The sequence below is a fragment of the Lutra lutra genome, chromosome 1, assembly GCF_902655055.1.
Source record: "Lutra lutra chromosome 1, mLutLut1.2, whole genome shotgun sequence".
Classification (NCBI taxonomy): domain Eukaryota; kingdom Metazoa; phylum Chordata; class Mammalia; order Carnivora; family Mustelidae; genus Lutra; species Lutra lutra.
In genome coordinates, this window is record NC_062278.1 from 140,876,343 (window position 1) to 140,890,558 (window position 14,216).

The 14,216-nt window shown below is 37.0% G+C and overlaps 1 protein-coding gene across 1 annotated transcript in view; it reads right to left on the reverse strand.

The window, feature by feature from the left end:
- The window catches only part of ZNF385D (zinc finger protein 385D), a 917,929-nt gene that overhangs the window by 601,696 nt on the left and 302,017 nt on the right, over positions 1-14,216 (reverse strand). The gene's annotated exons all lie outside the window — the stretch shown is intronic.

Consider the following 14,216-nt stretch of genomic DNA (forward strand, 5'->3'; position numbering starts at 1 on the left):
AAAGTAAAAAGAAAAGTCATCATTTATTTATCAACTGAAATGTTAAATAGAAATATAAATATTAACTTAAATATATGCAGAAGGGGAACTCGTTTAGAGTTCTGGAGTTAGTAAGTCTTAGACACAAAGAGGAAACTGTTTGGCTATTCTCTTGTCCTCCTAATACTGAGAGAGATGTGCTGGGAGAAGTACTAGAAGAGAATGAGGACCTTTAAAAGGGTGAGATAAACATCGCATCCTCAAGCTAGATAGATGCCTACAAAGGGTGAAAGCAATCAAATTTACACCAAAACTCAGATGTCCACAGAAAGTGTTTGGGAGAAATTGTCTCTCTACTTGACTCTAAGGTCTGGTGCCTTCCTCTCCAGAAAATTCTGAAGGTGAGATACAGTAGCTTGGCAAGAATTTATGGCCTGTCATACCATGTTGGTATGACACGGATAAATGAGTTTTCCAGTTTTCCCCATGCCCGGTGGGTGTACAATATCATCCAGACTTGAGCCAACTTGGTGGGACTTCAACCCAAGAGGGCTGTTTGTTTGGGCATGGCAAAAATAAAATAAAATAAAGTAAAGTAAAATAAAATAAAATCTATTCATGGAGGAAGGAATGGGTGTGAATGTAAATAAGTGGGAAGTTGACACATGCATTGCTCCAATTAGGTAAATACATGAGGACCAGAAATCTCCTGGAATGGGAGGTGGATGGAAACAGAGGTGTTCCCAAAGGACATAAAATACACTGCGTAAAAGAACCAGAATAGGGGAGCCTGGGTGGCTCAGTGGGTTAAAGCCTCTGCCTTCAGCTCAGGTCATGATCCAGGGTCCTGGGATCGAGCCCCACATCGGGCTCTCTGCTCAGCAGGGACCTTGCTTCCCCTTCCCTCTCTCTGCCTGCCTCTCTGCCTACTTGTGATCTCTGTCTATCAAATAAATAAATAAAATATTTAAAAAAAAGAACCAGAATAAATGTCTGTCATTACTGAAGGTCACCAATACCCATACATTGTACCAGTCATAAAAGACGATTTGTCCTTTCTCTTCTAATCTCTACTCACCCATGTCGATTTGGAAAAATCAGAAAGGAAAAGAGAATGAAACCATAACACAGCTCCATCTAAAGTTCTCCAAGATAGATGGAGTGGGGGAATCTTTGAACAATATCTGAGGCTCAAGTTCGAAATTGTATCACCTAAGTATTGTTTATTCACAAAAGTGAGAACTTTTTAAAAAAAGGCAGTTGTGGTCATTGAAATTGACAAGCGAGCTGGTGTATCTTCCAGTGATGTCTTCAGGGAGCAAGAAGAGGAAAGCCAATAGAGCAATGTTGAAAGGACCCATAGAGGAAAAAATAAAGTCATTTCCTGTGGCATATTATGTTCAACCCATTCAATAAACTGGTTTAGAATTCAAAGCTATTTCTAGGCACAGAAAAAAAGGGATTGCTTATGAAACAATACATGTAGCTTTGAAAGATCAAAGATGAAGGAAAGGAAAAACAGTGTGTAGCTTCCTTGTTGCTACGAGAGCAAGGAAGAGGGTAGTGAAAAGATGCCGGGTGAGACTGTTCCCTGCATGTACACGAGGGGGCGCCATAAGACCAGAGCCGCTCTTGTAAGCCCTAAGTAGGCCAGTAGAGCAAAAGGGAGTTCAATTTGGGAGGAACAGCTAAGAAGGTAAGTATTGTGCACTTAGCTATTTACATTTCCTTGATGTTGCCTATTTGATTGTTCCGACCCGGGAGAAATCTTTTCTAGAAAGGGAATAGGCCACATGAAAAAACAAAAAAAAAGTTTGAAAATATATTTCTTTGGAAACATAATCTAGGATGCTAAGTAAGTTTCACCTCTGCTGGATGCTTCATCAGAATCAACGATGCCTATAATCAGAAGCGCCCCATTCCTATTTAGTTTCTCTACTTTCTAACATCCATAAATTCAGCGCTGGATTATGAAAGTCTAGATCACACTCAGACACCTAATGTGACTATAAAGAAACATTCTTTTCCTCCGTGGAATTACTCTTTTAATGTTCTTGCTTTCCAATTTACATCAGTTAGAAGCTGTTAAAGTAATGACATAGGCATTAGAAAAGTAAAGGGAATATGGAAAGGAAGATTGCTCATGTCTGTGTTTTATTCATCACACTGCCTGTTGAGTTAATATCACTGGTTTCAGATTTATCCAGTTTCTTTTCTTTTATGACTGGAGACATTAAGGGCAACCTGTCAGCTCTGTAAAATAACATTTGTAGTACTCTGAATCGTCTCCGTATAATCTTTAATAACTGTCTTATGTTCAAGTTGACAGCAAGCGAGTAATAAAATGCCTAATACCGTTTTACAGGTCACATAATACAACAGTTTATTTTAGTTCAACAGGGCAATAACAGGTAACAGATAATGAAGTCACTATAGATTTGTGTAATATAGTTTCTGAGTTGGCAACAGCTTCAGAAAGCCTCGGAAATCTTCTTTTGAGCTATAACAAAACAGAAGTGCATTTCCCATTTTCTCTTTCTAATGATTCATAACACTGAAGTTACCCTCGTAGATGATGCGCTTCGATTTTCAAAACTTGATATCTGTTATTATGCAAACAAAAGTACTTTTTTAATGGGAAAGGATAGCTTTCTCTCACAACTTCAAATTACAGAAATGAAAGAAGCAAGTATTTAGAATACAAAAATATCTAAGACATCTCTGTCCAAAACAGTCCCCACTGGCTACCCTTGGTTATCAAAATTGAAATTAATTGAAATTAAATAAGATGTTAAATTCAGTAATATTAACAAGATCACATTATTTTATTATGCATTATCTCCCTTATGGCTACTTTTCTCAGTTTAAAAGTAGTTGCTTTAGAGACTTACAGATAGTTGTATTAATTCTAGACATTGTGATGATAATTCTACTCTTTGTTATACCTAGTAACACCTGCTTTTCATAGGAATACTATAAAGGGTACCCTGGGTACTATTTTAGTTTCAGATCAACACTTTTAGCAATACTACATTTCCTGTCTCCTCCTGGACATTAAAATTCAAGATACCATCCTTAGGGTCTATATCCCCATGGAGTAACAGAGCTGAATATTTCCCCCTCTCCCCTCTCCCTTTTTTCCTTTTCCCCTTTCTCTCTCTCAGACCCTCTTTCTCTCCCTCCCTCTTCCCCATACCCCTTGAGCTCTATTCCTTTTTATGTTGTCCTTTGGAAGATCTGCCCTAGCAGTAGGAAGCAGCTGACTTCCTACAAGTTTAGCACCATTCCCACATACCCTAATCTGGTTAGTGATTTTAATTTGGTCCTTTCTGGATCCTTTTCCCCATTGCCTCCCACACTCGTACCGGTCTAATTCCTATAATAAATTCTTCATTTTGCATACTTCTACTTGAACCCTGATCAGACTTTTATACAAAGGATAACTGGATTTTTCCAGCTGATATGTGAGGAAGAATGCTACAAAAGTGTTGGCAAAATGCACAGCCTGGAAGAAATGCTTCTACCTATAAGTAACAGAGAATCTAATAATAGTAGCTTAGATCACAGGGCATTTAAAGTTCACAATAAATATGGGAGAAGGTATCTTGGAATTGGATAAGACGCTTCAAGATGTCATTACCTACCCAGGCTATATCTTTACACTCCATTACCCTCAGCTTTAATCTTTCGTTTTTGTGCTCACTGTTTCATTGCCCCAAGATGACTGCCGTGTCTCCAGAGATTATACCTGTGTTCAACCAGTAAGAAGGTATAAAAGACAGGATTAGCTACAAATGGCCCTTGTGTCAGAAAATGCAATATTTTAACAAATCCCTCTCTCTACCACCTGACCTCTCCTTACGTCTCACTGGTCAGTACTGAGTCAAGTAAGATCCCAAGAAAAATAAGATCGCAAGGACTGGCTTAGGCTATTATGGATAATTTCTTGGAACTGGCAGATGGGTCTTCTCACAGGAAAGGATCCCTCTCCATTAGCCAACAAATCAAGGTTCTAACAGCAGGAAAGTAATGTTTGAGGGGGAGACAATGAATGCTTTTTGAGTAAGAGATTAAGAGTTTGAGTTTTGGACTTCAAAAAGTGAGAAAAGATATATTCAGGATATGGCAACATCCCAAAGGGGCTGGAAGGTATAGTACCTAAGTGATGTAAAGGTAAAATAAACAATAAAAATGGCTTGCTGGAAATTTTGGATTTGACTCTTTAGAGAACTGAAATTATAAGAAGAGTTTGAAACAAAAGAACTGCACTGGTTTCTCAGTGCCTTGGGATGGTATATGGTACAGTGTTTTGTTCTTTAAAGAGAAATAAAATAACTGCACAGTGTTTCTCTCTTCCTATAATTTTCCCAGAGGAGGAGGACAGAAGAAGAAACTCCAGGATTTTGGACTCCTTCTCTAGGTGTGGAGGTAGTAGATATATCACAGTGGGGAATAAACTGGGCATCCTTTCCATGGCTGTCTTTCCCTTCTTTGTTTGTGAAATAGCCAGAACCAAGCCAGCAGCCCAAGGAACCCCAAATGAAGGCAGGCACCTTCCTTTATCCTCCCTTGTCACCTGCTGCTCTGTTGCTGCTGTCTGGTGTAGGATGGACTTTAGGGTGTTTTAGCTCTCTGCTATACTTAGAGAAAAGAACAAGCTGGGCCAAATGAGACTTTTTCTGCTCTACCACTCTTATTGTTTTGTTTCCACTCACAAACTGGCTGAGCTCTGTAAAACATCCTCATATTGATAATGGTGCTTTTCTAGAATTAGAAATCCATTAACTTCTTTTGTCATTTAATAATTTTCCACAAATGTCTCACTTTCAACTTTAGATATAAGCAAGCTTATTTTTTTAATAATTATTATCTAATCCCACAACCTTGAAAAAATCACAGGTTTCATCCATTTAAAGCACAATTTAGGTCCTGGATAAAGAGACCGGTCCACTAGTTTATAAGTGGAACTACCTGAAATTATTATTTTTGTAAAGATAAGTAATCTATATAGTTGACCCTCAAATGACACAATTTGAACAGTTTAGGTCGGCTTAAATGCAGATTTTTTTTCAATAAATACAAAGAGTACTGTAAATATATTTTCCCTATGATTTTCTTATTAACATTTCCTTTTCCTAGCTTATTTTATTGTAAGAATACAGTATATAATACATAAACATGTAAAATGTTTGTTATTCAACTGTTTTATCTGTAAGGCATCTGATCAACAGCGAAGTTTCTGAGGAGTCAAGAGTTATATGCAGATTTTCAACTATGCAGGGTGAGGGTCGGTGCCTCTAACCCCCTCATTGCTCAAGGGTCAACTATACTACAAAGAAATGGATGTCTGTGAAGTAACTGCTTTCCAGTTACATTATTCCTAAATTTTAAGATATTATATTTAACAGGTCATTGGATGACACACACATTGCTAATTGTTTCTGTTATGACTTGTAAGAGGGAATTGTGTACTTTGTTCATTATTTCATATTTACACCTAGAAAAATGAAATGGTTTCTTTAAGACTTTTCCCATTCTTGGACACGTTACAATGAGAAAACATAAACGAGTGAATCTATTTTCAAACAGACACACAGCTATTCTAGTTACAAAAAGTCCTACCGTCACTCAAGGGTAAAGGGCATGGGAAAATACTGAATAAAGATATTGGAGAAATAAACAAAACCTCCAAATAAAACAGAGTATTTACAATGTTGAAATTTTGTTAAGGGTCAGAAGAATCTAGATAAACAGTAGGGCTAAAGCAAGCCTTCTGCATTTCCAGGTTTACCAGTAATTTATGAAATTACAGAAAGTACAAAAAAAAAAATCAATGAACAGGATCAGCTTCAGTGATATCATTTGCAACAACTTATAATTTCAACAAGATTCAATCCAATCATTTTTATTAAGCTCTCTTCTCATGTGTCTTCAGAAAACATCTACTATATTGAAACTTTTTTTATTATAAGCATGTTAACTTATATTAAGAAAAAAAATCCAACATTTTCCAAAGTCTGACAAGATTTAAAACTTTCCACTTGTTCATTTACCAAATCCATGAATATACTGAACATAAAATGTTTGTGGACTGAACACTTTGAAACAGAAAGGTAACACGGTATTCATGAAGTAGCTCTCTTGTGGCTACTGAATGGAATGGTCTTGTCCTGGTTTTACTTAAGGTTAAAGAACACATGTTTACGCTGCAAATTACCTTCCCTCTCACTAACTACAAAACCTAAATTTATAGTATCTGATGGATCCATAATATTACAAAGTTTTGATCATATTTTTCAGTATCTCTTGGTCGTCTTAACCACACTTATACTCAAAGTGAGAATCTCCATCATATTCATGACAGATAGCAACCTACCTAACAATGGGCAGCCTCAGATTCCTCTCAAAGTATACGACAGTAGTTTAGGCACAAACCTGAGAAAGATTTTATTCACCTTCACGCTAGAGGTCACTGGGTAACTGAAGAGAAATTGCTGGCATTTGCCTCCTACACAGTACCTTTTAAACCCATTACAAATCTGCCATCACTGGTCTCCCTCCTATTCTGGAGCCACCTTTGAAGTTGATTTTACTCATCCTCATATATTTCTCTCATTTTTCCAGAGAATAAACATTAGCTAAATATTTCAATGTACTTAGACAATATCCCTGATTATTTATGAGTTAACTCACATTCTCTTGGGTTGGCAGATGAGGAAGGTGAGGTACAGAATATATCTTTTATTCAAAGACCCAAAGAAGGTCCATAAAAGCTCTAAACTTTTCTCTTTCTGGATGTGCAGTTAAATGCCTAACACACATGCTCATGCTGTTTTCACTCTGCCATTTATATATAGCCAATAATGGCCTCATCACAGATTGCTTTGAAATAAGTCAAAGACTGTTAATACAATGACCCTGCAGTGTCTTTAGTAACCGATACTGTTCATCAAGGTACCTGTAGGAAGCTATCAAATTCAGAAAAAATATGGTGTAAAATTATTTTCTTGAGAAGGATAATAATCTATCCCTGTAACACCCATGGTAAGTAAATTGTAATATTATTTACATTTCTTCAACTTCGGGACAATGATGAATTTGAGCATTGAGGAAACTGATAATCATGGGATTTATAATCTTATAATCATGGGATTAATCTTATAATAATCTTATACTTATAATTTTATAATCATGGGATTATAAATGAGACTTTTATTCCAAATTAGTGTTATAGATAGTAACTGAAGCTACCCTATCTATGTTAAGAAGGTCTGAGAAAAGGTAGAACATCTTAATTGGACATGAAAATTCCATAACTGACATGGACAAAAGCCAGGTGCAACAGACTACTGGGGCTATACTTGGGCATTTTTTACTCCCTGGAAGGTTATTTCTGTTTCTTCTAGCAGAATCAAGCATTCTCTCAGGAATACCATTGAAGATCACTAGAACTCAAGAGCACCAGCTACTTGCTGAAGTGCTGGTACCTAAAGGAGTATTACACTCATTAAATTTTCTCTTATAGATTTTGTTACAGAGTTAAAAATTGTGAAGCTAAGGATTTTCCAATCTATGATATATTGTTATAGAAAGTAAGCAAAATTAAACAAAAAAAGGTAAAGGAATGGAAGTTAGATCTGATGGAAGGGAGGGAGCAGGGGAAGGATGGAGAACAAGGAAAGAGTGGATGAAGAGGGAAGAGAAGGAGGAGGGAGGGTCACAGGAACACTCACACAAGGAGAAAATAAAGAGGAAATATTAAAGGTGAGAAAAAGCATAATGGATGTGAGGAACTAAGAAAATGAGGAATGAAAGAAAAGGTCTGCATTTGATTCCTAGTGCCATGGAATACATATTCATCCCCGAGGCTGAGCTGTTTGATCCTCAAGTAAGGTTCCCTGGAAGACATGAGCCAAGTTAAAAGTCCCTGCTCTCAGTAATAGAAAGAGGCCATGACTAGCCTGCCTCTCAGATGGTTTCCAGACACTTTCCTTTTTTCTTTTTTTTTTTTTAATAAGTGTCTTTTTTTTTTTTTTAAGATTTTATTTATTTATTTATTTGACAGACAGAGATCATAAGTAGGCAGAGAGGCAGGCAGAGAGAGAGGAGGAAGCAGGCTCCCTGCCAAGCAGAGAGCCCGATGTGGGGCTCCATCCGAGGACCCTGGGACCATGACCTGAGCCAAAGGCAGAGGCTTTAACCCACTGAGCCAACCAGGCACCCCTGGACAGACACTTTCTTTCTTTTCAATAGTTCAGATTCTAGCTCCAAGCACCTCCAGTCACCCTTGAACTAGAAAGCTCTGTAGTCCTAAAAAAGCAGCTTCTCTCAAGCCAGAGACAAACACTCTTGTCGGGCTGAAAAACCCTTGGAATACACCTGCTGGAAACAGAGCTAGGCTCTGGTCAAAAGCCAAACCTTCAGTGGTCTTTTAAGTCCCAAATTATTAATTAAAAGCATAGTTGGGAGACAAGTCCAATAATATTTCCCTTTCCGGTCCCTGTTTTTCATTTTCTAAATCACTTTATGTTAAAATTAGTTTTATGTCAAGAAGAGACTGGCAGTGAGAGAAGGGGAAAAGAGCATGATTTCCACTGAAGGAGGATGGGGCGAGAAGAGCGTAAAGCATGACTGCTCCACTGTTAATGCTGTATTCCTTAGGGTCAAAGTAGTTTGAATTTCTAGATTTCTAGCTAAATGACCTTAAATTTCTAAATTTCTAGTTAAATTACCTTTCCTAAAATTCAATGATTGTTTTATTTTTAAAAAGTATATAAAGCCATACTCAACAACATTTCCTAGGGAAAAACATTGGCAAGATATCATAAAACCCGGGTCTTAGTCCCATTTCTCCATCAGTTATAAGACTATGCAAATAATTCAGGCTTTTCCTTTTTCTTCACCTGTAAAAAGAACGTAATATTGGCTTCCCTGTCTTACAACTTTGTAGTGGGAATTAAAAAATTGGGGAGGCTGGACAGTAAGGATTAAGAACTCTTGCCGAATAGAATACATTTGGAAGCTCTCTGAATAGGTAAAAGCCCACTATTTTTAGTATCATAAAAAAAAATGCAGAAAGTAGATGTTTCTTCAAGGCAATATGCACATTTGTGGCAAGAGAAACATTTCTCTTTTAAAAAGCAACCTTTTACAAACAAGATTGTTTTATACAATTCATGAATAGTTTTGCATCCTTTAAAAGGGCTATTTATCCTCGTGTATTGAAAGGAACAAATTATTAAAAATCTGCTACTTTCATTTTTTTTTCTGTTTGTATTAAATTGATTGATTCAATGTTCCTTGCACATTTCCAGGGATGTTCAATTTTTATTCCTAAGTATTCTGGTACCCTAAGTAATTCTTGGTAGACACAAGACTAATTTTTTCTGTTGCAGTGTACCTGGAAGATGAAGACATCTAGAGTGAAGTTCCCAAAGGGTCTTACAGAAACAAGTGTCAACAGCTGCTTGATTTGCTTGCCTGTGCCAGCTCGTTTGCTCTGAAAAGAAAAGGCAAAGACAAGCTGATCCCACAATGATCAGCTGGAGTGAAGGCATTGATTATGTCAATGCAAGAATAATTAGATACGTAGTTACCATAAACAGCCTTTGAAGTGTTTCAATAGCTATAATTCCATTCATTGCTATCATCTAGCTCTTGGCAGAAAAGCCAACTCTGTTTTTTGTTTTTTTGTTCTTTGGGGGTTTTTTTGTTATGGATGGATCTAAGCAAAAAGGTTCTAGCCCACTGCCTAATCCTAGAAGATTACAAATAAATGGCAATTGAACAAGAACCTTATATATTGATCACTTCTGGTTGCCATATGAGAAAATTGTATAAGTAGGCTGTTTCTTCTTTTTAAATTTCTTGTTTTTTTAGAGATTTTATTTATTTATTTGACAGAGAGAGAGATCACAAGTAGGTAGAGAGAGGGGTGGGGGGAAGCAGGCTCCCCACTGAGCAGAGAGCCGGATGCGTGGCTCCATCCCAGGACCCTGGGATCATGACCTGAGCCGAAGGCAGAGGCTTAACCCACTGAGCCACTCAGGTGCCCTCCTTCTTTTTAAATTTCTGATTCAGACCTTAAATGAGGAATGTCTGGCATTCCTACTGTATTTCCACAGTTTGCTTACTATCCACAATAAAAGAAAATAACTTCCCTCTTTCTTCAAACTTTTTTGCTCCCATTCCCCACGTAGATCTTATCTAATTACCTGACATATACTTCGTTGAGATGGATATGCCCTTGCCTTCCTATCACAGATCAGTCTTCCATTTCCCATGGTCACTTTCCCTTCTATGATAATAAGGGAAATAAGCTTCTGTATGTCCAGTGTGCATCCAGGGTACCAGTCCACTGGTACTACAGACCCCTTTTCTTTCACACCTTTAGGTGGGGGTATGACCACTCTGTTAATTCAGTGGTTCTCAAAATGTGGCCCTCAGAGCAGCAACATCAGCATCATTTAGAACCTGAATCAGAAACTCTGGAGGGTGAAGCCGATATCCTCTAAAGTCTGAGAAACCATTGAGTTAGTGCAGCGGCCCTCAACACTAGCTACATATTTGAATCATATGAGAAATGTTTAAAAAATCTGAATTCTCAGGCTCCACTCCCAGAGATTCCGATTAGCTGTTTTGGGATTGGCCTAATTGCTGATACTTTTTAAATCTTTCCCAGTGATACTAACAGGACACCAGAGTTGAAACCACTGATGCTAGTAGCCTTTTTTGCTTCTATACTATCAATTTCATTTCTACCACTGAATTACTCCCATCAACATATACACACACCCTGATCACTTAACTTAAAAAATTTCCCTTTGTGGGGCGCCTGGGTGGCTCAGTGGGTTAAGCCGCTGCCTTCAGCTCAGGTCATGATCTCAGGGTCCTAGGATCAAGTCCCGCATCGGGCTCTCTGCTCAGCAGGGATCCTGCTTCTCTCTCTCTCTCTCTCTGCCTGCTTCTCCATCTACTTGTGATCTCTCTCTGTCAAATAAATGAATAAAATCTTAAAAAAAAAAATTCCCTTTGAGATTCGCTCAGGATTCCCCTCCAGATACCATGTATTTGAAACCATATGCCATCATCTCCCTTCCTCATTCCCTACTCAATACACTACAATGTAGGGGCACCTGGGTGGCTCATTGGATTAAGCCTCTGCCTTCGGCTCAGGTCATGATCTCAGGGTCCTGGGATCAAGCCCCGCATCAGGCTCTCTGCTTGGCAGGGAGCCTGCTTCCCCGTCTCTCTACCTGCCTCTCTGCCTACTTGTGCTCTCTCTCTGTCTGTGTCAAATAAATAAGTAAAATCCTTAAAAAATATATATATACTACAATGTAAATTCTAAATACTCCATTGAAAATGCTCTTATAAAAGCTGCCAGTGAACTCCATGTTGTCAAATCCAAATGCTCCTCCTCTGCTCTCATCCCCCTCTCACTTTCCCTAACAAATCTTTCTTGGATTTCATAACCCTCCCTGCCCTTGGATTTCTTTCTACAAAATGGCCACTCTTTTGTGAGCGTGTCCTTCTCTGTCACTGAAAAGCTTGGAGGTCCTTTGGACTTAATCATGCGTTCTCTTTTCTTTCTTGCATACTCTTCCCAAATAAGTTTTGATTCATTCCCTTGGGCATCATTTAAGTAAAACACTCAGATCTATCTTACATATTTATCAGAGCTTTAGATTCTAACATCTATTGCCCATTTTCTCTTGCAAATTTCAACAGACATCACCCTCTTCCCATACTATAGTTCGGTATTTGTATCTGCTTTTTGTCAAGATTGTATGAGTGTTTTTTTTCTTCTTCTTCACTTCATCATTGTATGCTGCACTGATAAATTACAAATTCACCTGTATTAGATTCCATCCCCATCAAGAATTTTGCTTCTGTTCTGCTTTTTCCTTGCCTATTTCCACTACCCTCAAAAAAACATCTTTGGTATTAGAAACTGAATAATTTTAAAAATATCCCTAGATTCAACAGAGGAAAAAAAATTGAAACTGTGTAATATTAGTAATCAACTGACTACACCATCTATGCAGAATATGATTTTGTCCAGTTCAGCCATGTCTGAAATAGGCAAGGTTTGTTGCCAGTGGACTATTACAGAAGTTGGATGTCTTTTACCTTAGCAAGGCCTATGGAGAGTATGATCCCGCACTTAAACACAAAGCAGATTTCCTATTTAACACTTCCTCAATGCAAAGAATCATATGAACATTTTATGTTTTCTGGCACACATTTGCTATTGTTTTGGTTAGCACTGAATAATCTCATCATATAGTAATTCTTTTCAACAGATGTTTCAAAATACAGACCTAGCCACAACATATATACAACATACAACATATATTACAACATAATTCCTGCTTTTAAGAGCTATTTCTAACAACAAAAGAAAGAGGATGGGTATCTCAATTAAATGCGTTAGTGATAGGTTCCTATTTATTGTCCCAGTGGGACATCCTTTTTCACAGAAAATGCACCACAAATGATCATCATTTAGCCATTTGGCTAAAGCCATTAAGTTTCTAATAACACTGGCCTGACCACAGTATTAATGAAGACCTAATTACAATGGAAAGGTAACAAGGAAAACAATTTTTGATATCTTCAATGAAGGTCAAAATTTAGCCTATAACTTTCAATGTCTTCCATAAAAGATTAAGTGGAGCAATTCAGTCTAATAGATGATGTTAGTCCACTCAAAAACTGAGAAAATGATCCAACTGTAGTGCTACCATCAAATGCATAGGTGCCCTTTTTATTCGTTGATTGATTTTATTCCTGTTAAAAGATGGATGGATAAGAATATGGTATTGAGATATTTTGTCTCCAAGTTGACAGATGAGAGAATCTGGCAGTATTTTATAAGGAAAATCAGAGAAGTCACAGTGTTTAACAAGGCAAGAATTCAGCAACAAAAGTAATAAGGCCTGGTCACCTTGTTGACATTATCTTCAAAACGGAAATCTCTACCAGTGACAGGAGACGGTAATCAGTGTCTTTTCAAGCTACTTCTCAGCCATGACTGTCAGGAATCTGTATCATAAATAGTGGCAGGTTGTAGAAGTAAATGTCATAAAATTTAAAGAAAGGTTTAGGAAATAACTTTTCTATAGAGAATATAGATAGTATTATTTAAAAATAATATGGACAGATAGGCAAGATGAATACCATAGAGCTGAATATAGTCAAATATCTTAAAAATTGAAAGTAATCTTGTTCCTAAAAATGTGTACTTTGTCCAAAAATCTGTGTAATTACATTATATTTCTTTATTTCAACTGTATCCTGTAAAAGTATTGATGCTTACCTTAATTTTAATAGCTAAAACTCTAATCTTTAGAATAACCAGAACTTAAGTAGAAGATGTGGGAGATAGGAAGGAATCAAATTTAGTCAAGACACGTGAGCAAACACCTGGATGAAGAGGAATAAACAGAATGGACATAGTTCTTGGGAGTTATTTGTTACTTAATTTAGCCAATCTTGAACTTGGGTGGCATACTACACACACAGCTGCAATATTTACCATTAAAAGGAAATGAGCTGAAAAAAGAAAAATATTGACAACAGACCAAAAACTTGAACAGCCTATGGATTTTATTTTATCAAAAAGCCTTCAGAGTTTTTTCAGTGTTACTGAAAAAAATCATGTCGCAATCTAATAAATGAATTATATGATTAATACACTTTAATATGAAACTACCAAGTATAAATTGGAATAAAATAATATTTAAATGAAGAAACATTCTTTTGAAAGTCTTCCCTATATTTTTGAATGTGAGAGTTCAAGAGCTTGGAAACTAGAATGGGGAGAGGTTTCTGAAGTGAATTAGTGGTAATTACCAATTGGTAGACACAAGCACAATATAACAAGTGTTCCCTCACAGTTCTTCAAGACAGGAAAGAGGTTTTTCATTACTTGGAAGTACTTCCATCCTATTATAATAAGGGATGTTGCCCTAAGGAAGATAATTCCAGTTTCATTGATAGCATAGGGTATCCAAAATTAGATAACGGTATGTCTTTATTTGTATCATTATCTCCTTTGAAGATGTTTTTTGCCTCTGAGTTTCAAAATTATAGGAAAAAGTACTTCTGTTGAGAAAATAAAGACACAGGAATGATGGGTTTTATAAAGACAAATGTGTGAAATGCATAAGGCTAATTCTGATTTTTTGTATATGTTTAAAAATAGATCCCTAAAAATGTATGTATACATATTA